Genomic DNA, 24785 nt, shown 5'->3' with positions numbered 1-24785 from the left:
ATTGCAGATGCTAGGGAGAGTCATAGGAAAATCCCCATTGTGAAAAGTATAGTGAGAGGAATCATTTCACAGGCAGGGAGAGTTGTGTGCAGATGCTAAGGAGAGTCATAGGAAAATCCCCATTGTGAAAGAAAACGATTTACAAGTGCAGGGAAACATTACATGGGGATCCAGATAGTCTCATAATACAGCTCTGTCATTCCAGCAATTAGTTATTGGCATGCAACTTCTATGTTGAAAAGCCTTTAGTGGCTTTTATCTGTGGAAAAAGATAAATATATATGCAGGTCACTTTTGCTGTTAACTGCGCTGATATCATTTAGTGGCCTATTTCAATACAATACGATATATATGAGGAAAATAAAGGTGAAATCCAGCTTCCCATAAAAACGATGTCTTTATTTCTTTAGCGGTAAAAAAATATTCATTACACAAAAGGTCTACGCGTTTCGGACAGTGAAATCTTAGCCCTTAATCATGACATACAAATATATATGCAGGTTACTTTTGTTGTTATTTGCGCTAAAAGCGTTTATTGCCATATTTCTAGAAAAAAAGAGAAAAATAGACTAAGTTCATATTTGCTGTTATTTGCGCTGAAAGCATTTCTTGTCATATTTCACTACAATACGAGAAAAATATTTGCAGTTCACTTTTTCTGTTATTTACTTAGAAATCGTTTAATTGCCAATTTTAAATCCTTTAGTTGCCTATCTCAGTAAAAAAAAGAAAAATATATTTGGGACTTTTAGGGGAGTTTTAATTTGCTTTTAATTTATTTAGTTCAGCTAAAAGTATGTCAGACAGAGAAATGAGAAACGCTGCCATCTCTCTAAGTGGAAACGCAACATTCCATTTAGTCAGATGAAAAGAATAAGAAGAAACTACTCTGACAACAAAATCCTGGAGAAACAACTAAAGGTTCTTAAAACTCAGTTTACTGAAAAAGGCTATCCGAAACATTTAATCAAATCATCTGCCAAAAGAACACTTACTTTAGATCAAGAAACAGCTCTCAAGCCAATTTCGAAATAAAAAAAACAGTATAAAAAATCCCTACCAATACAATCTAATTACAAGATACAATACTCAACACTGTGAAATTAGAAAAATCATAAACAAACATTGGGGAATCCTTTTAAAAGACCCTATTCTTAAAGATGTATTACCAGTGAACACATCTATTACTTTTAGGAGGGCACAGACCCTAAAAAATATGGTAGCTCCTTCTTGCCCCAAACTAATAGCCACTGGTACTAGTACCTCAATCGCAAGACATAAGGAGACCAGACAAGGGATCTATAGATGTGGGATTACTAGATGCAAATGCTGTAATATGATGAATCACGAGACTACCGAGCTTACAATCACGACAAATGATGTATGGAGATATAAACAAGAGATCAGTTGTAACACCAGGAATGTAGTTTATCTACTTACTTGCCCATGTAATATAAAATATGTAGGGAGAACCACTCAAGCAGTGAGGGACAGAATGACAGAACATCGGTCAAACATAAAACGAGGAGTTACCACACACAGTGTATCTAGACATTTCTTGGAGAAACATAACAGTAAAAGTAACCCCACTAGAACAGGTTATGCATTCCCATCAAGTTTTGTGCATGAAAGAAATGCACTGGATTTTTCGTCTTAATACATTATTTCCCCACGGGTTAAACTAAACATTAGAATACACTAATTATTGACCGAAAACTCCAACCTTGTATTGTATTTTATCAGGAGATACATTTAATTTTAGTATTGTTACTGAGATCTCTATATTAAAATCACCTTATCCTACACAAGCAAAATATTGGTCTACACATCACTAACTACGGTGCGGAGAGAAGGTCACCCCCATATATGTTTTGCACACAATAGAATAGGTTGAGCCGTTTTACCCTATATTCAAACCCAACCTCTGATCAATATACATGTTTAATATATACGTTTAACAATGCTTGTACAGATGTTTCAGAAAAAGTACAGATAATCCTCTTAAAACTTTTAAATATCCGAATATTTATAGTAAGTCCACATATAGACACATATACCTTCTGCGTTTTCCTCTTAGACTTAGGATAGAATACTATTGCCATACTATCTAAATTCTTAATTAATAATTAGCTTTTAATACAATTACCTTTTTTATCATCTTTTATTTATTATTTTGTATCTATTTCTGATCTATTTTTATTTTTTACTCTTTATTTCATATATATATATATATATATATATATATATATGTATATATATATATATATATATTTTATATGTTCTGATATATTTTAATATTAATATATTGTAATATATCCGGGAAACCTTTTCATATGAATACACTTAGGGCCTCATATTCAATATTGGTTGAGAATATGGGTTAGTTCTTTGATGTTCTAACGTAATTACTTATGTATTGTTCTTCTTTCACCCATTACCCTATACATCATGTCTTCAGATGCCTTTTTCCCTTTGCCCATGCACACATAATCCCTGTGTGGTGACGTGACCCTCGGCTCCGCCACTTGCGTTCCACTGAGCGGAAGTGGGCGGAGATCGGGGGGTGACGTCATTCCACGGCCGTCGATACAGACTGTTTAATAAAAAACACCAACCAGAAACCTCTACCTCTCCCTTTTCTCTTTGCCAATGTGACCGATACATGTCTCTCCTTCCAAGAGAGGACAAGTTTGTGTATCCCACAGACTATATATTCGGGTACCTAGTTCACCAGAAGTGATCTCACTTCCAGCTGCTCGTTCACATTTGCAGAAGAGACGGGACCTGTGTATCGTATTATAAACCATATTATAAACCATATTTATTATTGATACATGCACAACATATCCTGTACAGTAGCCTGGTATAGGCGAATGTCTATTAATTATATATATTAAGATGCTCTGTATTTTGTAAACCTCACTTCCGGTTTTGGACACACGCGGACCGGAAGTGACGTTTCAAACACCGTTTTTGGCGCCAGATTTGGTTTTAAATAAGCCAGCTATCTTTAAAGTGTATATGCTCCTGATGAAGGGGATATATATATATTTATATATCCCCGAAACGCGTTGGGCCTCTTCCTCACCCTACCCTGATTGTCTGAATAAAGGATTTGACAAGAAGTTCCAGTCGTAGGACTGCCGTTATTTCCTGATACCCTAGAAGCGAACCAGGCGCAGGAGGAAGGGTTTGGGGGTGTCTTGAGTTTATCCCCCATCTCTCTTTCTGGGTGAAGTGAGTACAATTATAACTCCACTTTATGGATTGATTTTGTATGGTATATAAGCCATGTGGAATTTTTACTGCATTATTATATTCCAATTCACCAAGACTGAGTGACTCCGGTAAAATATATATATAATATTTTTAAAACAATTTTTTAACCTTTTAAACATTTATGATGGCAATGATAAATTTATATGCAATCAAGCTATGAGTGGCGCCCCCTGTTGAGATAAAAAAAAACTCTTTTTATTTATCTTTTTATTTATCTTTTTATTTTTCTCTCTCTTATTGTTTACTCTAGTTTAGGTATTACACCTTGCTAGGTTTATCTCACTGGCAGCCTTCATTTGTGTGTCTATACATAGATATTCTACCGACTAGTCAAAATAGTGATCAAAGCTATTGGTTCCACATCTTTGGCGACCTGCAAGTTAGGTACCCGGATTTTCATTGGGAGAACCAGGTGATTAACCCCCTCCTTTTTTTTTCTCTTGTCCTAGACAGAGAAGTGCCAGGCCCTGCACAGGGGAGTGTCAGAGGCATAAATGATTCTGACGCAGGCACAGGTTGCAGCAGAGTAAGGGGCCGTGGCAGCAGGGGTTTCTTCCCGAGGCCTCAGGTCCTAGCGGTCGTGTCAGCTAGCGGTCGTGTCTTAACCAGCAACCCAGTGGTTCCTGATAGATTGACTCGACCTTCAACTTCGTCGCAAGTGACAGCAGCACCAGTAGCCTGAGTCTAGAGTCGCTGATGAGCAGCTTTTTTTACCCGCATAGTGAAGAAACTACTCACCAGCAGCAGCAGGTAGACCTGGAGCAGGACCTGAACCAGCAGTTGGTGGCATACTTTGACAGCACCCTGCCAGCCGTCATAGAAGATCCGCTGGACTACTGGGCAGCCAAACTGGATTTGTGGCCGCAACTGGCCGAGTTTGCCCTGGAAAAGCTATCCTGCCCTGCCAGTAGTGTGGCATCAGAGCAGATGTTTAGTGCGGCGGGGGCCATAGTTACCCCAAGAAGAACTTGCCTGTCGACCCAAAATGTGTAGAAACGTACTTTTGTCAAAATGAATCAGGCGTGGATCAGCCAGGATTTCCACCCACCAATGCCTGATGCATCAGATTAGATCATCCATCTCCACACTATGTCACCGTGCCACTCTGTGGTATCATGCTGCTGCTGTTGCTGCCATGTCCACACTATGTCACCATGCCACTCTGTGGCCTCCTGATGCTGCCATCTCCACACTGTCAACGTGCCACTCTGTGGCCTTCTGATGCTGTAGTCTCCATACTTGCCATTCTGTGGTATCATGCTGCTGTTGCTGCCATATCCACACTATGTCACCTTGCCACTTTGTGGACTCCTGCTGCTGCCATCTCCACGCTATGTCACCTTGCCACTTTGTGGCCTCCTGATGCTGCCATCTCTACACTATGTCACATTGCCACTCTGTGGCCTCCTGATGCTGCCGCCACCTCTAGACTCTGTCATTGTGCCACTTAGTGGTCTCCTCATGCTGCTTTCACCTCACCACTTCATCATAGGGCCACTCTGTGGACTTCTCATGCTGTTACCACCCTCCCCACTCTATGACGGGGTAGATATTGTCCCTGTTTGGTCTTCTTGAAATCGCCATTTATTTGACCATTCTTCTGATCGGTCAAAAGGAAAGAAAAATGAGTCGCACAATGGAACCTGTCTGTGTAGCAGGTGTAAGGCCTGTATGGTCCCATCAGAATTGGCTTATGATTTGGTAGCCAAAAGCAGGAGTGGGTACAAAACACAGAAGACATGCAAATATTACCTTCACGTGTCATCTCTGTTTTAGATCCACTCCTGTTTTTTTGGGCATTACCAATAGTGATGGATGAACATCGGCTGGGACGATTCGCAAACCGGAAGATCACGGCGGGCCCCATTCACTTTAATGACAGGCGAACCTGAAAACCTTATTTGCAGCCACCAAATACTTACTAGAAGTGCACAAATAGTCCCACAACATGGGCAGTGACATACTAGAGGGGGATCAATGGCAAAATTCAGCCAAAAAATATGTTTTTTAATCATGGGCCATTTGTATGCGTCTTAAAGGGAAATTCTCAAAAATGTGCCCTGCTGGAGCCTAGAAAAAAATTATTTTAGGCAACGGGAGTACGGGCCCTAAAAATTAGGCATTCACCAATTGTGATTATGTGGCTCGAGGTACATTATGCGGTCACTGAATAACAGTTTTACTGTAGCCCACTGGAGTACAGGCCCCAGAAATTATGCATTCACCGTACAGTAAAGATCAAGTGATTATGTGGCTGGAGGTATATTAGACGGTCAATGGATATCAATTTTACTACAGGCCAGTGGAGTACAGGCCCCAAACATTGGGCATTCACCGGACAGAAAACATCAAGTGATTATGTGACTGGAGGTATATTAGACAGTCATTGGATAACAATTTTACTGTAGGCCAGTACAAATACATATGTTTAAAAGAACTAAAAATATAAAATTGGATTGACTGAGTCAACCATTCAAGAACCACTGGGTTGCTGGTCAAGGCACGACTGCTAGATGACACCGGGAGCTCAAGCTTCTCACTGCGACCCCTGATGCCATGCCCCCTTACTCTGCTGCGACCTCTGCCTGCGCCAGAAACTAATACACGCAAGAAAGGGCTTTATAACATCACTGCACCGCTGAACAGCAAATATATTTTTTCTTTTGCCACTAATACGCAACAAAAAGTGCTTTATAACATACAGTCTGGTCCATGAATATTGGGACATCGACACAATTCTAAAAATTTTGGCTCCATACACCACCACAATGGATTTGAAATGAAACTAACTAGAGTTGAGCGAACACCTGGATGTTCGGGTTCGAGAAGTTCGGCCGAACATCCCGGAAATGTTCGGGTTCGGGATCCGAACCCGATCCGAACTTCGTCCCGAACCCGAACCCCATTGAAGTCAATGGGGACCCGAACTTTTCGGCACTAAAAAGGCTGTAAAACAGCCCAGGAAAGAGCTAGAGGGCTGCAAAAGGCAGCAACATGTAGGTAAATCCCCTGCAAACAAATGTGGATAGGGAAATGAATTAAAATAAAAATTAAATAAATAAAAATTAACCAAAATCAATTGGAGAGAGGTTCCATAGCAGAGAATCTGGCTTCCCGTCACCCACCACTGGAACAGTCCATTCTCAGATATTTAGGCCCCGGCACCCAGGCAGAGGAGAGAGGTCCCGTAACAGAGAATCTGTCTTCATGTCAGCAGAGAATTAGTCTGCATGTCATAGCAGAGAATGAGGCTTCACGTCAGCCACCACTGCAACAGTCCATTGGCATATATTTAGGCCCAGCACCCAGGCAGAGGAGGGAGGTCCCGTAACAGAGAATCTGTCTTCATGTCAGCAGAGAATTAGTCTGCATGTCATAGCAGAGAATGAGGCTTCACGTCAGCCACCACTGCAACAGTCCATTGGCATATATTTAGGCCCAGCACACACACAGGCAGAGGAGAGAGGTCCCGTAACAGAGAATCTGGCTTCATGTCAGCAGAGAATCAGTCTGCATGTCATAGCAGAGAATGAGGCTTCACGTCAGCCACCACTGCAACAGTCCATTGGCATATATTTAGGCCCAGCACACACACAGGCAGAGGAGAGAGGTCCCGTAACAGAGAATCTGGCTTCATGTCAGCAGAGAATCAGTCTGCATGTCATAGCAGAGAATGAGGCTTCACGTCAGCCACCACTGCAACAGTCCATTGGCATATATTTAGGCCCAGCACACACACAGGCAGAGGAGAGAGGTCCCGTAACAGAGGATCTGGCTTCATGTCAGCAGAGAATCAGTCTGCATGTCATAGCAGAGAATCAGGCTTCACGTCAGCCACCACTGCAACAGTCCATTGTCATAAATTTAGGCCCAGCACCCAGGCAGAGGAGAGAGGTCCCGTAACAGACAATCTGGCTTCATGTCAGCAGAGAATTAGTCTGCATGTCATAGCAGAGAATGAGGCTTCACGTCAGCCACCACTGCAACAGTCCATTGGCATATATTTAGGCCTAACACACAGGCAGAGGAGAGAGGTCCCGTAACAGACAATCTGGCTTCATGTCAGCAGAGAATCAGTCTGCATGTCATAGCAGAGAATGAGGCTTCACGTCACCCACCACTGCAACAGTCCATTGGCATATATTTAGGCCTAGCACACAGGCAGAGCAGAGAGGTCCCGTAACAGACAATCTGGCTTCATGACAGCAGAGAATCAGTCTGCATGTCATAGCAGAGAATGAGGCTTCACGTCACCCACCACTGCAACAGTCCATTGGCATATATTTAGGCCTAGCACACAGGCAGAGCAGAGAGGTCCCGTAACAGACGATCTGGCTTCATGTCAGCAGAGAATCAGTCTGCATGTCATAGCAGAGAATGAGGCTTCACGTCAGCCACCACTGCAACAGTCCATTGGCATATATTTAGGCCTAGCACACAGGCAGAGGAGAGAGGTCCCGTAACAGACAATCTGGCTTCATGTCAGCAGAGAATCAGTCTGCATGTCATAGCAGAGAATGAGGCTTCACGTCAGCCACCACTGCAACAGTCCATTGGCATATATTTAGGCCCAGCACCCAGGCAGAGGAGGGAGGTCCCGTAACAGACAATCTGGCTTCATGTCAGCAGAGAATCAGTCTGCATGTCATAGCAGAGAATGAGGCTTCACGTCACCCACCACTGCAACAGTCCATTGGCATATATTTAGGCCCAGCACCCAGGCAGAGGAGGGAGGTCCCGTAACAGAGAATCTGTCTTCATGTCAGCAGAGAATTAGTCTGCATGTCATAGCAGAGAATGAGGCTTCACGTCACCCACCACTGCAACAGTCCATTGGCATATATTTAGGCCTAGCACACAGGCAGAGGAGAGAGGTCCCGTAACAGACAATCTGGCTTCATGTCAGCAGAGAATCAGTCTGCATGTCATAGCAGAGAATGAGGCTTCACGTCAGCCACCACTGCAACAGTCCATTGGCATATATTTAGGCCCAGCACCCAGGCAGAGGAGGGAGGTCCCGTAACAGACAATCTGGCTTCATGTCAGCAGAGAATCAGTCTGCATGTCATAGCAGAGAATGAGGCTTCACGTCACCCACCACTGCAACAGTCCATTGGCATATATTTAGGCCCAGCACCCAGGCAGAGGAGGGAGGTCCCGTAACAGAGAATCTGTCTTCATGTCAGCAGAGAATTAGTCTGCATGTCATAGCAGAGAATGAGGCTTCACGTCAGCCACCACTGCAACAGTCCATTGGCATATATTTAGGCCCAGCACCCAGGCAGAGGAGGGAGGTCCCGTAACAGAGAATCTGTCTTCATGTCAGCAGAGAATTAGTCTGCATGTCATAGCAGAGAATGAGGCTTCACGTCAGCCACCACTGCAACAGTCCATTGGCATATATTTAGGCCCAGCACACACACAGGCAGAGGAGAGAGGTCCCGTAACAGACAATCTGGCTTCATGTCAGCAGAGAATTAGTCTGCATGTCATAGCAGAGAATGAGGCTTCACGTCAGCCACCACTGCAACAGTCCATTGGCATATATTTAGGCCCAGCACACACACAGGCAGAGGAGAGAGGTCCCGTAACAGAGAATCTGTCTTCATGTCAGCAGAGAATTAGTCTGCATGTCATAGCAGAGAATGAGGCTTCACGTCAGCCACCACTGCAACAGTCCATTGGCATATATTTAGGCCCAGCACACACACAGGCAGAGGAGAGAGGTCCCGTAACAGACAATCTGGCTTCATGTCAGCAGAGAATTAGTCTGCATGTCATAGCAGAGAATGAGGCTTCACGTCAGCCACCACTGCAACAGTCCATTGGCATATATTTAGGCCCAGCACACACACAGGCAGAGGAGAGAGGTCCCGTAACAGACAATCTGGCTTCATGTCAGCAGAGAATTAGTCTGCATGTCATAGCAGAGAATGAGGCTTCACGTCAGCCACCACTGCAACAGTCCATTGGCATATATTTAGGCCCAGCACACACACAGGCAGAGGAGAGAGGTCCCGTAACAGAGAATCTGTCTTCATGTCAGCAGAGAATTAGTCTGCATGTCATAGCAGAGAATCAGGCTTCACGTCACCCACCACTGCAACAGTCCATTGGCATATATTTAGGCCCAGCACCCAGGCAGAGGAGGGAGGTCCCGTAACAGAGAATCTGTCTTCATGTCAGCAGAGAATTAGTCTGCATGTCATAGCAGAGAATGAGGCTTCACGTCACCCACCACTGCAACAGTCCATTGGCATATATTTAGGCCTAGCACACAGGCAGAGGAGAGGTTCATTCAACTTTGGGTAGCCTCGCAATATAATGGTAAAATGAAAATAAAAATAGGATTGAATGAGGAAGTGCCCTGGAGTCCAATAATATATGGTTATGGGGAGGTAGTTAATGTCTAATCTGGACAAGGGACGGACAGGTCCTGTGGGATCCATGCCTGGTTCATTTTTATGAACGTCAGCTTGTCCACATTGGCTGTAGACAGGCGGCTGCGTTTGTCTGTAATGACGCCCCCTGCCGTGCTGAATACACGTTCAGACAAAACGCTGGCTGCCGGGCAGGCCAGCACCTCCAAGGCATAAAAGGCTAGCTCTGGCCACGTGGACAATTTAGAGACCCAGAAGTTGAATGGGGCCGAACCATCAGTCAGTACGTGGAGGGGTGTGCACACGTACTGTTCCACCATGTTAGTGAAATGTTGCCTCCTGCTAACACGTTGCGTATCAGGTGGTGGTGCAGTTAGCTGTGGCGTGTTGACAAAAGTTTTCCACATCTCTGCCATGCTAACCCTGCCCTCAGAGGAGCTGGCCGTGACACAGCTGCCTTGGCGACCTCTTGCTCCTCCTCTGCCTTGGCCTTGGGCTTCCACTTGTTCCCCTGTGACATTTGGGAATGCTCTCAGTAGCGCGTCTACCAACGTGCGTTTGTACTCGCGCATCTTCCTATCACGCTCCAGTGCAGGAAGTAAGGTGGGCACATTGTCTTTGTAGCGTGGATCCAGCAGGGTGGCAACCCAGTAGTCCGCACAGGTTAAAATGTGGGCAACTCTGCTGTCGTTGCGCAGGCACTGCAGCATGTAGTCGCTCATGTGTGCCAGGCTGCCCAGGGGTAAGGACAAGCTGTCCTCTGTGGGAGGCGTATCGTCATCGTCCTGCCTTTCCCCCCAGCCACGCACCAGTGATGGACCCGAGCTGCGTTGGGTGCCACCCCGCTGTGACCATGCTTCATCCTCATCCTCCTCCACCTCCTCCTCATCCTCGTCCTCCTCGTCCTCCAGTAGTGGGCCCTGGCTGGCCACATTTGTACCTGGCCTCTGCTGTTGCCAAAAACCTCCCTCTGAGTCACTTCGAAGAGACTGGCCTGAAAGTGCTAATAATGACCCCTCTTCCTCCTCCTCCTCCTCCTCCTGGGCCACCTCCTCTTCCATCATCGCCCTAAGTGTTTTCTCAAGGAGACATAGAAGTGGTATTGTAACGCTGATAACGGTGTCATCGCCACTGGCCATGTTGGTGGAGTACTCGAAACAGCGCAACAGGGCACACAGGTCTCGCATGGAGGCCCAGTCATTGGTGGTGAAGTGGTGCTGTTCTGTAGTGCGACTGACCCGTGCGTGCTGCAGCTGAAACTCCACTATGGCCTGCTGCTGCTCGCACAGTCTGTCCAGCATGTGCAAGGTGGAGTTCCACCTGGTGGGCACGTCGCATATGAGGCGGTGAGCGGGAAGGCCGAAGTTACGCTGTAGCGCAGACAGGCGAGCAGCAGCAGGATGTGAACGCCGGAAGCGCGAACAGACGGCCCGCACTTTATGCAGCAGCTCTGACATGTCGGGGTAGTTGTGAATGAACTTCTGCACCACCAAATTCAGCACATGCGCCAAGCAAGGGATGTGCGTCAAATTGGCTAGTCCCAGAGCTGCAACGAGATTTCGCCCATTATCACACACCACCAGGCCGGGCTTGAGGCTCACCGGCAGCAACCACTCGTCGGTCTGTTGTTCTATACCCCGCCACAACTCCTGTGCGGTGTGGGGCCTGTCCCCCAAACATATGAGTTTCAGAATGGCCTGCTGACGTTTACCCCGGGCTGTGCTGAAGTTGGTGGTGAAGGTGTGTGGCTGACTGGATGAGCAGGTGGAAGAAGAGGAGGAGGAAGCCGAGAAGGAGGAGGTGGCAACAGGAGGCAAAGAATGTTGCCCTGCGATCCTTGGCGGCGGAAGGACGTGCGCCAAACAGCTCTCCGCCTGGGGCCCAGCTGCCACTACATTTACCCAGTGTGCAGTTAGGGAGATATAGCGTCCCTGGCCGTGCTTACTGGTCCACGTATCTGTGGTTAGGTGGACCTTGCCACAGATGGCGTTGCGCAGTGCACACTTGATTTTATCGGATACTTGGTTGTGCAGGGAAGGCACGGCTCTCTTGGAGAAGTAGTGCCGGCTGGGAACAACATACTGTGGGACAGCAAGCGACATGAGCTGTTTGAAGCTGTCTGTGTCCACCAGCCTAAATGACAGCATTTCATAGGCCAGTAGTTTAGAAATGCTGGCATTCAGGGCCAGGGATCGAGGGTGGCTAGGTGGGAATTTACGCTTTCTATCAAATGTTTGTGAGATGGAGAGCTGAACGCTGGCGTGTGACATGGTTGAGACGCTTGGTGACGGAGGTGGTGGTGGTGGTGTTGGTGGTACATCCCCTGTTTGCTGGGCGGCAGGTGCCAACGTTCCTCCAGAGGCGGAGGAAGAGGCCGAGGCGGCAGCAGCAGAATAGGCCGAGGCGGCAGCAGCAGAAGAGGTAGCAGGGGGAGCCTGAGTGACTTCCTTGGTTTTAAGGTGTTTACTCCACTGCAGTTCATGCTTTGCATGCAGGTGCCTGGTCATGCAGGTTGTGCTCAGGTTCAGAACGTTAATGCCTCGCTTCAGGCTCTGATGGCACAGCGTGCAAACCACTCGGGTCTTGTCGTCAGCACATTGTTTGAAGAAGTGCCATGCCAGGGAACTCCTTGAAGCTGCCTTTGGGGTGCTCGGTCCCAGATGGCGGCGGTCAGTAGCAGGCGGAGTCTCTTGGCGGCGGGTGTTCTGCTTTTGCCCACTGCTCCCTCTTTTGCTACGCTGTTGGCTCGGTCTCACCACTGCCTCTTCCTCCGAACTGTGAAAGTCAGTGGCACGACCTTCATTCCATGTGGGGTCTAGGACCTCATCGTCCCCTGCATCGTCTTCCACCCAGTCTTGATCCCTGACCTCCTGTTCAGTCTGCACACTGCAGAAAGACGCAGCAGTTGGCACCTGTGTTTCGTCATCATCAGAGACATGCTGAGGTGGTATTCCCATGTCCTCATCATCAGGAAACATAAGTGGTTGTGCGTCAGTGCATTCTATGTCTTTCACCGCTGGGGAAGGGCTAGGTGGATGCCCTTGGGAAACCCTGCCAGCGGAGTCTTCAAACAGCATAAGAGACTGCTGCATAACTTGAGGCTGAGACAGTTTCCCTGGTATGCATGGGGGTGATGTGACAGACTGATGGGGTTGGTTTTCAGGCGCCATCTGTGCGCTTTCTGCAGAAGACTGGGTGGGAGATAATGTGAACGTGCTGGATCCACTGTCGGCCACCCAATTGACTAATGCCTGTACCTGCTCAGGCCTTACTATCCTTAGAACGGCATTGGGCCCCACCATATATCGCTGTAAATTCTGGCGGCTACTGGGACCTGAGGTAGTTGGTACACTAGGACGTGTGGATGTGGCAGAACGGCCACGTCCTCTCCCAGCACCAGAGGGTCCACTAACACCACCACGACCATGTCCACGTCCGCGTCCCTTACTAGATGTTTTTCTCATTGTTATGGTTCACCACAACAACAAATATATTATTTGGCCCAATGTATTGTATTCAAATTCAGCGGGATATAAATTTGAGGCCTAGTATTTAGGCGCTGGGTGACCGGTATGGATTTAGTGACAGAATTAGACTTGGAAATGCACAGAAGCGTGTGTGTGAAGTTATTCTGAATGACCCTATGTGCACCTTCAATATGATCTACCCTTTTAGGGATAGATTTCAAATAGCTCTGATATAGCAGAAACGACTAAATTATGAAATTGCTAAATTGGGAATTGTATTTCAACCCAGAACAAAAAATGTGCTTTGACGGACACTAAATAACTTTCCCAGCCACAACAGGACAGCGGTAACGAGAGATTTAGCGGGATATAAATTTGAGGCCTAGTATTTAGGCGCTGGGTGACAGGTATGGGTTTAGTGACAGAATTAGATTTGGAAATGCACAGTAGCGGGTGTGTGAAGTTATTCTGAATGACCCTATGTGCACCTTGAATATTATATACCCTTTTAGGGATAGATTTCAAATAGCTCTGATATAGCAGAAACCACTAAATTATGAAATTGCTAAATTGGGAATTGTATTTCAACCCAGAACAAGAAATGTGCTTGAACGGACACTAAATAACTCGCCCAGCTACAGCACTAGGGACAGATTTAGCGGGATATAAATTTGAGGCCTAGTATTTAGGCGCTGGGTGACAGGTATGGGTTTAGTGCCAGAATTAGACTTGGAAATACACAGTAGCGGGTGTGTGTGAAGTTATTCTGAATGACCCAATGTGCACCTTGAATATTATATACCCTTTTAGGGATAGATTTCAAATAGCTCTGATATAGCAGAAACCACTAAATTATGAAATTGCTAAATTGGGAATTGTATTTCAACCCAGAACAAGAAATGTGCTTGAACGGACACTAAATAACTCGCCCAGCTACAGCACTAGGGACAGATTTAGCGGGATATAAATTTGAGGCCTAGTATTTAGGCGCTGGGTGACAGGTATGGGTTTAGTGCCAGAATTAGACTTGGAAATACACAGTAGCGGGTGTGTGTGAAGTTATTCTGAATGACCCAATGTGCACCTTGAATATTATATACCCTTTTAGGGATAGATTTCAAATAGCTCTGATATAGCAGAAACCACTAAATTATGAAATTGCTAAATTGGGAATTGTATTTCAACCCAGAACAAGAAATGTGCTTGAACGGACACTAAATAACTCGCCCAGCTACAGCACTAAGGACAGATTTAGCGGGATATAAATTTGAGGCCTAGTATTTAGGCGCTGGGTGACAGGTATGGGTTTAGTGCCAGAATTAGACTTGGAAATACACAGTAGCGGGTGTGTGTGAAGTTATTCTGAATGACCCAATGTGCACCTTGAATATTATATACCCTTTTAGGGATAGATTTCAAATAGCTCTGATATAGCAGAAACCACTAAATTATGAAATTGCTAAATTGGGAATTGTATTTCAACCCAGAACAAGAAATGTGCTTGAACGGACACTAAATAACTCGCCCAGCTACAGCACTAAGGACAGATTTAGCGGGATATAAATTTGAGGCCTAGTATTTAGGCGCTGGGTGACAGGTATGGGTTTAGTGCCAGAATTAGACTTGGAAATACACAGTAGCGGGTGTGTGTGAAGTTATTCTGAATGACCCAATGTGCACCTTGAATATTATATACCCTTTTAGGGATAGATTTCAAATAGCTCTGATATAGCAGAAACCACTAAATTATGAAATTGCTAAATTGGGAATTGTATTTCAACCCAGAACAAGAAATGTGCTTGAACGGACACTAAATAACTCGCCCAGCTACAGCACTAAGGACAGATTTAGCGGGATATAAATTTGAGACCTAGTATTTAGGCGCTGGGTGACAGGTATGGGTTTAGTGCCAGAATTAGACTTGGAAATACACAGTAGCGGGTGTGTGTGAAGTTATTCTGAATGACCCAATGTGCACCTTGAATATTATATACCCTTTTAGGGATAGATTTCAAATAGCTCTGATATAGCAGAAACCACTAAATTATGAAATTGCTAAATTGGGAATTGTATTTCAACCCAGAACAAGAAATGTGCTTGAACGGACACTAAATAACTCGCCCAGCTACAGCACTAGGGACAGATTTAGCGGGATATAAATTTGAGGCCTAGTATTTAGGCGCTGGGTGACAGGTATGGGTTTAGTGCCAGAATTAGACTTGGAAATACACAGTAGCGGGTGTGTGTGAAGTTATTCTGAATGACCCAATGTGCACCTTGAATATTATATACCCTTTTAGGGATAGATTTCAAATAGCTCTGATATAGCAGAAACCACTAAATTATGAAATTGCTAAATTGGGAATTGTATTTCAACCCAGAACAAGAAATGTGCTTGAACGGACACTAAATAACTCGCCCAGCTACAGCACTAGGGACAGATTTAGCTGGATATAAATTTGAGGCCTAGTATTTAGGCGCTGGGTGACAGGTATGGGTTTAGTGCCAGAATTAGACTTGGAAATACACAGTAGCGGGTGTGTGTGAAGTTATTCTGAATGACCCAATGTGCACCTTGAATATTATATACCCTTTTAGGGATAGATTTCAAATAGCTCTGATATAGCAGAAACCACTAAATTATGAAATTGCTAAATTGGGAATTGTATTTCAACCCAGAACAAGAAATGTGCTTGAACGGACACTAAATAACTCGCCCAGCTACAGCACTAGGGACAGATTTAGCGGGATATAAATTTGAGGCCTAGTATTTAGGCGCTGGGTGACAGGTATGGGTTTAGTGCCAGAATTAGACTTGGAAATGCACAGAAGCGGGTGTGTGTGAAGTTATTCTGAATGACCCAATGTGCACCTTGAATATTATATACCCTTTTAGGGATAGATTTCAAATAGCTCTGATATAGCAGAAACCACTAAATTATGAAATTGCTAAATTGGGAATTGTATTTCAACCCAGAACAAGAAATGTGCTTGAACGGACACTAAATAACTCGCCCAGCTACAGCACTAGGGACAGATTTAGCGGGATATAAATTTGAGGCCTAGTATTTAGGCGCTGGGTGACAGGTATGGGTTTAGTGCCAGAATTAGACTTGGAAATACACAGTAGCGGGTGTGTGTGAAGTTATTCTGAATGACCCAATGGGCACCTTGAATATTATATACCCTTTTAGGGATAGATTTCAAATAGCTCTGATATAGCAGAAACCACTAAATTATGAAATTGCTAAATTGGGAATTGTATTTCAACCCAGAACAAGAAATGTGCTTGAACGGACACTAAATAACTCGCCCAGCTACAGCACTAGGGACAGATTTAGCGGGATATAAATTTGAGGCCTAGTATTTAGGCGCTGGGTGACAGGTATGGGTTTAGTGCCAGAATTAGACTTGGAAATACACAGTAGCGGGTGTGTGTGAAGTTATTCTGAATGACCCAATGTGCACCTTGAATATTATATACCCTTTTAGGGATAGATTTCAAATAGCTCTGATATAGCAGAAACCACTAAATTATGAAATTGCTAAATTGGGAATTGTATTTCAACCCAGAACAAGAAATGTGCTTGAACGGACACTAAATAACTCGCCCAGCTACAGCACTAAGGACAGATTTAGCGGGATATAAATTTGAGGCCTAGTATTTAGGCGCTGGGTGACCGGTATGGATTTAGTGACAGAATTAGACTGGGATATGGCCAAAAAATAAACAGACTATTGCTGGTTAAATGCACTTGGTGTGACAGCTTCACCCTGATGTAGGCTTTAGCCAAAAAACAACCACACCATTGAGGGTTAAATGCACTTGGTGACAGGCGCAGCTTGCCCCTGATTTAGTATATGGCCAAAAAATGAACAGACTATTGCTGGTTAAATGCACTTGGTGTGACAGCTTCACCCTGATGTAGGCTTTAGCCAAAAAACAACCACACCATTGAGGGTTAAATGCACTTGGTGACAGGCGCAGCTTGCCCCTGATTTTGTATATGGCCAAAAAATGAACAGACTATTGCTGGTTAAATGCACTTGGTGTGACAGCTTCACCCTGATGTAGGCTTTAGCCAAAAAACAACCACACCATTGAGGGTTAAATGCACTTGGTCGCAGCTTGTGCTGGCGCACCACAAGACACAAAATGGCCGCCGATCACCCCAGAAAAATGTGACTGACAAACGGTCTGGGCAGCCTAAAAACAGTGAGCAATTGAGGATCAGCAGCTCAATGATCCACAGCTGCAGATCGATCAGTTAATCAAGTCCTTTGGAGGAGTTAATCTGCCTAATCTCGCCCTACTGTCGCAGCCGCAACCTCTCCCTACGCTAATCAGAGCAGAGTGACGGGCGGCGCTATGTGACTCCAGCTTAAATAGAGGCTGGGTCACATGGTGCTCTGGCCAATCACAGCCATGCCAATAGTAGGCATGGCTGTGATGGCCTCTTGGGGCAAGTAGTATGACGCTTGTTGATTGGCTGCTTTGCAGCCTTTCAAAAAGCGCCAAGAAAGCGTCACAAAAGCGCGAAGAAAGCGACGAACACCGAACCCGAACCCGGACTTTTACGAAAATGTCCGGGTTCGGGTCCGTGTCACGGACACCCCAAAATTCGGTACGAACCCGAACTATACAGTTCGAGTTCGCTCATCCCTAAAACTAACAAGATGTGCTTAATTTGAGGGTATTTACATCCAAATCAGGTGAGCAGTGTAGGAATTACAACAGTTTGCATATGTGCCTCCCACTTGTTAAGAAACCAAAAGTAATGGGACAGAATAATAATAATCATAAATCAAACTTTCACTTTTTAATACTTGGTTGCAAATCCTTTGCAGTCGATTACAGCCTGAAATTTGGAACACAAAGACATCACCAGACGCTGGATTTCATTCCTGGTGATGCTCTGCCAGGCCTCTACTGCAACTTTTTTCATTTCCTACTTGTTCTTGGGGCATTTTCCCTTCGGTTTTGTCTTCAGCAAGTGAAATGCTGTCACGGCTGAGGATGGGGGAAACCCTCAGCCGTGCGATGCCAGAAGATGTTAGTGGCTGCTCGGCCAGGACGACAGAATTAGGGAGCAGGTCACCTCCTATCGCATCCCTAATCTGACCCTGACTCCTAGCTGTATGAGCAGACCTTGATGGTAGGAGGGCTCATACTCAGGAACCTCGGATCCCTACTGACCCTCCGCAGATCCCTGAGCTAGGAGCTGGGTAGACAACCTGTTCCTCCTAAACACGGAGAAACAGGAGTCTAAACTGGCCAAGCTGCAAGGGGATATAAACATGAACAGCCTATGGATATGGCAGGAGAATGAAAAGCACTTTCACACCTACCTGCCACAGACACAATGACTGGATCCCGTGCTCAACAAGCTAGTGTCCACACCCAAACATAAATGGACACCGCACACCGCACACACACAAACACACAAACACACAGGAACCCAGATCCATAGGTCCATTAAAAATGAAAAGGAAAACCACATCAACTAAACATCATGAATAACATTTATGACCACAAGGGTGGCCCTCACTGGCAGATAGTAAAAAACCAGGAGGATGACTCCAGCAACATGCCAGAAGTAACCCTCAGACATCAGGTCTCAACTGAGGCTAAATAGCCCATGTAGCCACACCCACAGAGACACACCCAGTGCTCACACACTAGGAAGGGAATTAACCCTTCTCACACCATGGAAGGGAAGACAGACACTTAAAGGGGATGTGCACCCATAAATAAACCTTGTGCACAAAAACAAACACAAGGCACACCTACATAGACAGGTTGCCACGTGCAACCGCATGCACTTACAGCAAGCTGCCTAGCATCAGCTCAGGCTGCTATGCTGTCACATTAATAATGTTGCCAGCGGCAACCACAGGAGAGGCAACATACTTCTGCCCTCACCTGTGATTGACAACCAGACCAGACCGCAGACAACTGCATGCAGCTACAGAAGTCACGACCATGACTATGCTTTTGCAGTATGCTTTGGGTCATTGTCCATCTGCACTGTGAAGCGCCGTCCAATGAGTTCTGAAGCATTTGGCTGCATGTGAGCAGATAATATTGCCCGAAACACTTCAGAATTCATCCTGCTGCTTTTGTCAGCAGTCACATCATCAATAAATACAAGAGAACCAGTTCCATTGGCAGCCATTCATGCCCACGCCATGATACTACCACCACCATGCTTCACTGATGAGGTGGTATGCTTACGATCATGTTTCTTCTCCATACTCTTCTCTTCCTATCACTCTGGTACAAGTTGATCTTGGTCTCATCTGTCCATAGGATGTTGTTCCAGAACTGTGAAGGCTTTTTCAGATGTCGTTTGGCAAACTCTAATCTGGCCATCCTGTTTTTGAGGCTCACCAATGGTTTTCATCTTGTGGTGAACCCTCTGTATTCACTCTGGTGAAGTCTTCTCTTGATTGATGACTTTAAGACACATACACCTACCTTCTGGAGAGTGTTCTTAATCTGGCCAACTGTTGTAAAGGGTGTTTTTTTCACCAGGGAAAGAATTCTTCGGTCATCCATATTTATGTACCTGACTGTATAACTGCACTGCTGAACTGCAAATATATTTTCTTTTGCCACTAATACACGCCACAAAAGTCTTTAGAACATATAACTGCACCGCTGATCGGCAAATATATTTTATCCTTTTCCACTAATACACGACAAAAAGGGCTGTAATTTTCTCACTTCACCACACAACGGCTAATAAGCCTTTTTTTCCCCACTAATACAAGGCAAAAAATACTTTAGAACATATAACTGCACCGTGCAAGGGCAAATAAGACATATAAATAGTTCCTTGTAATAAACCCTGTTAATGGCTGTATCAAACAGCACTTGCACCCCAATAAGAACGGTTTGCTGGAATTACAGAGCTGTATGATGGCAATTTGGATCCCCAGTCAGTGCAGCAAGGTGTAATAGGATTGTTCCTATTACCCAGGCTGTCACCTCCCCTACTGAACCCTGTTCAACATAAATGCTGTGGAATGATTCCTCCCTATCCTTTCCCTACACCTTGAATAATCTTCCCCTGCACTTATAAATCGTTTTTTAGCACAATGAAGTCTTTCCTAGCACTGTCCTTTGCGCCTGCTGACATCACTCCCTGCACTAAGTACACTGGTAAATAGCAGAATCTAAGATGGCTGCCGTTATTTATAGGGCTGTGACATCACAGGGCTGGCTGACTGCTGATTGGCTGCATGCATGGCATTGTGGGTGATCCCGCCTTCCCAGAGTTCCTTACCCCACACATCCTCACACGTGCAGCAGCCATTTTAGGAAAAAATGCGGTTCGTTACCATGAAGCGTGAAGAAATTCGGCTTTTTCTTGAAATTTGGATCGAATTCCACTTTGTCGAATTCGCTCATCTCTAGTGTTTATAATGTAGTAAATCAGTCTCTGTTTCTTAAAATCCTGCTAAACTGTTAGCATAATCAAAAAGTGGGACATTTTCCACATTCTACTGTTTTTGTTAGTTCGTATATTTATGTTGGGCTTATCTGAAAACTTCAGTGACATTTACTGTACACTGAAGTACTCTTGGTCTTTTAGGGAGTTTTTGATGATAATGACCTTAGATGTGTTACAAAAAAAATTAAAAATTAAACAACAGCTCTATCTCCATTAGAAACTCATTATGAATTCCAAGGCATTATTAATTGCTATGGAAATACTTCACTTCCTGTATTCACATTTGGATTCAAATACAAAATATTTCTGTTTTTATCATTAAATATGTAATGTCAGTGGTCTGTGTCCCCTGGCATCTCTCCTCTTCTGGAGGTCATGGTCTCTGGAGTACTCATCCCTCTTTCCCTAAGCTCTCTATTCTTTCTGCTGTGCTGAACTTTTTCTATACAGTAGACATTACAGTTCTAGCAAATCCCATTGAAGTTGGCATTGACATGGATTCACTAAGAAAAATCTACTGTGTATGACCAGCAGTCTGTCATCTGCTGGATCAGTTTCAAAATAACCATACCACCATGATAAGTAGGTGCTCCAAAAACATAACCATGCCTTTCTTGGGAAATCCCAGTCCTGTGATCCAGAAAAATCCTTCTTTTTATTGTCATGCATGTAAGGTTTTGGTGCACCATTGCTCCACCAGTAACACTGTCCAGCTCCTTCCTTCTGGTTTGATTGACAGTCCCTAAGATATTAGAGGTGGTGGTGCTGAAGCAGGGGACAGCCATGTCCACTATGCACTGAAGGCTTATTTGAATTAAATAATAAAAAAAATTCTCAGTATTTGATTTTTCAAGAAAGTTAGGATTATGTTTTGGGGCATCTATTCTTTCAGGATCTCTACTGATATATATAAGTGGCCATTCTATTAATATACAGTATGTACTGCACATGTCCCAGTAAGTTATATGGTATAACAATTGGTTGTCTGAGGTGGACTGCTACATGCTTGTAGCTGTGGCCACAAACAGAAAGATTTTAGTATTAAAAGATTTTTCTGGGATTTTAATATTGATGACCTATCCTCAGGATAGGTCATCGATATCAGATAGACACCCAGCACCCCGGATGATCAGCTGGTTAAAGAGAAGACTGAGCTCCGTGCAAGTACAGCCTTTCCTACATGGTTTACGTGCTCGCCGTCGACATCGGAGCGGTGAGCTTCTATGGGACGGCTCCTTCCTATACACTTGAAGGAACGAGCCGTCCCATTCTCTTCAACCAGGGCTTTCATTCTGTCCATCTAAAACTGTGGATAAAATTGAACTGTAGTGATATGGAAAATTATTTCAGGAGACTACGCCTGAAGGAATATTTTCCTGATACAGAGAAGATAGAACCCATCCTGACAGAAGGGAATGGGAATATGACAGCCAAAAAGAGATCTGACTCCATGAATGGAGAGGAGAGCCATACAATCTTTGAAAAACAATAATTAAAATCATCATTAAACCAGCAGACAAAGGAGGAGTTATAGTCATAATGAACACATCTGATTACATGACAGAAGCAAACGGAAAACCGACAGACACACGGTACTATACAAAACTGCAATTAGACCTGACACAGGAGCACTGTAAAGAACTTAGAAATATTATTACTGGCCTGCCTACCATACCAGGGACATTTTACATGCTTCCCAAGATTCACAAACCTGAAAATCTAGGGGGACCAATAATTGCATGAGTGGGCACCCTCACTGATAATATTGCTGGATAGGTGGAAGGTGCCCTTAAACCCGAAGTGACGGATACAGCCAGTCACCTCCAGGACACAACTGACCTACTGAATAAACTGGCTGCAATTGGTCCCCTACCAGAGGGAACTATCCTGGCTACCATGGATGTAGAATCTTTGTATTCTAACATCCCACACCAGAATGGATTAAACACCTGTGAGGTTTTTATGAAAGAAAGAGGAATTGGCACCAAATCTGTGGTGGAACTCACAAAATTCATTCTAACCCATAATAACTTTTCATTTGGTGAAAGCATATACCTACAGAAGACGAGTAGAGCAATGGGGAGCACAATGGCACCACACTATGCAAATCTGTTCATGGCCAAGCTTGAAATTGACTTTCTATCCACCTGCCCTATTAAACATTTTGGCCTATTACCGTTATATTGATTACATCATATTCTGCTTCAATCAGTTTCATCCCACCATCAATTTAACTCAACTACTTCTTTAATGAAATAAACTTTTTGGACACCATCATCAAGACAGAGCAATAAAATAAAAAACAACTATTTACCAGAAACCAACTAGCTGCACAGCATACCTGATATGGGACAGTTTTCACCCCAAACACATAAAAAACGGTATAATCTACAGTCAAGCTATCAGATACAACCATATATATTCAAACTCTGCACATAGGGATAGACACCTTGGAAACATCAAAAAGACATTTTTGAGTCAGGGATACCATCTAACTACAGTGGAGAACCAAATTGCCAGAGCCATCAGATTACCAAGAAATGAGCTCCTACATTACAAAACAAGAAAATCCTCAGGTACCTCTAGTACTCTCCTACAACCCAAAACTGGAAATTCTAAGAAGGGTTGCTTGGAAACTACATCCAATACTACAAAAAGATGACCATTTGAAATCTATATTTTAGGACCACCTACTCCTGTGCTACAGACAGCCCCCTAATCTTAAAAACATCATTGTCATAAATGTATTGTCCTCTCCAAAAACAAAAATAACATTCCCTTACAAACAGAACAAATGTAAGATCTGTCCATACATAATGACCACTCACAAGGTGCAGGTTTACGATACAGATCAGGACTACAAGATCCAATGTACATTCACCTGCACCACGTCAAATGTGGTCTAGTTGATTGTATGTAACAAATGCCCTACTGGAGATCCCTATGTCGCCATGCCCACAACATCACAGACATGAAAGTATTGATATTAAAAGGAAATTTCAAATCACAGAGGGACAGGAGAATCTGGGAATGCACATTCATGATAACCTTTGACGCACTCAGATCAGAAATGAATGTGTCTCATGTATTTATGTCCTTCTACATCTCTTAAGGAATGTGGCCCTCAGATATCTTGGGTTCATTGCATTCATGGAGTAGACATCAATTAAAGGACAATAAATAGAGTTGAGCGAACACCTGGATGTTCGGGTTCGAGAAGTTCGGCCGAACATCCCGGAAATGTTCGGGTTCGGGATCCGAACCCGATCCGAACTTCGTCCCGAACCCGAACCCCATTGAAGTCAATGGGGACCCGAACTTTTCGGCACTAAAAAGGCTGTAAAACAGCCCAGGAAAGAGCTAGAGGGCTGCAAAAGGCAGCAACATGTAGGTAAATCCCCTGCAAACAAATGTGGATAGGGAAATGAATTAAAATAAAAATTAAATAAATAAAAATTAACCAAAATCAATTGGAGAGAGGTTCCATAGCAGAGAATCTGGCTTCCCGTCACCCACCACTGGAACAGTCCATTCTCAGATATTTAGGCCCCGGCACCCAGGCAGAGGAGAGAGGTCCCGTAACAGAGAATCTGTCTTCATGTCAGCAGAGAATTAGTCTGCATGTCATAGCAGAGAATGAGGCTTCACATCAGCCACCACTGCAACAGTCCATTGGCATATATTTAGGCCCAGCACACACACAGGCAGAGGAGAGAGGTCCCGTAACAGACAATCTGGCTTCATGTCAGCAGAGAATCAGTCTGCATGTCATAGCAGAGAATCAGGCTTCACGTCAGCCACCACTGCAACAGTCCATTGGCATATATTTAGGCCCAGCACACACACAGGCAGAGGAGAGAGGTCCCGTAACAGAGAATCTGGCTTCATGTCAGCAGAGAATCAGTCTGCATGTCATAGCAGAGAATGAGGCTTCACGTCACCCACCACTGCAACAGTCCATTGGCATATATTTAGGCCTAGCACACAGGCAGAGCAGAGAGGTCCCGTAACAGACAATCTGGCTTCATGTCAGCAGAGAATCAGTCTGCATGTCATAGCAGAGAATGAGGCTTCACGTCAGCCACCACTGCAACAGTCCATTGGCATATATTTAGGCCTAGCACACAGGCAGAGCAGAGAGGTCCCGTAACAGACAATCTGGCTTCATGTCAGCAGAGAATCAGTCTGCATGTCATAGCAGA

The sequence above is a fragment of the Bufo gargarizans genome, chromosome 9, assembly GCF_014858855.1.
Source record: "Bufo gargarizans isolate SCDJY-AF-19 chromosome 9, ASM1485885v1, whole genome shotgun sequence".
NCBI lineage: Eukaryota > Metazoa > Chordata > Amphibia > Anura > Bufonidae > Bufo > Bufo gargarizans.
The sequence above is the reverse complement of the archived record's forward strand: the minus strand, read 5'-3'. Positions refer to the sequence as shown.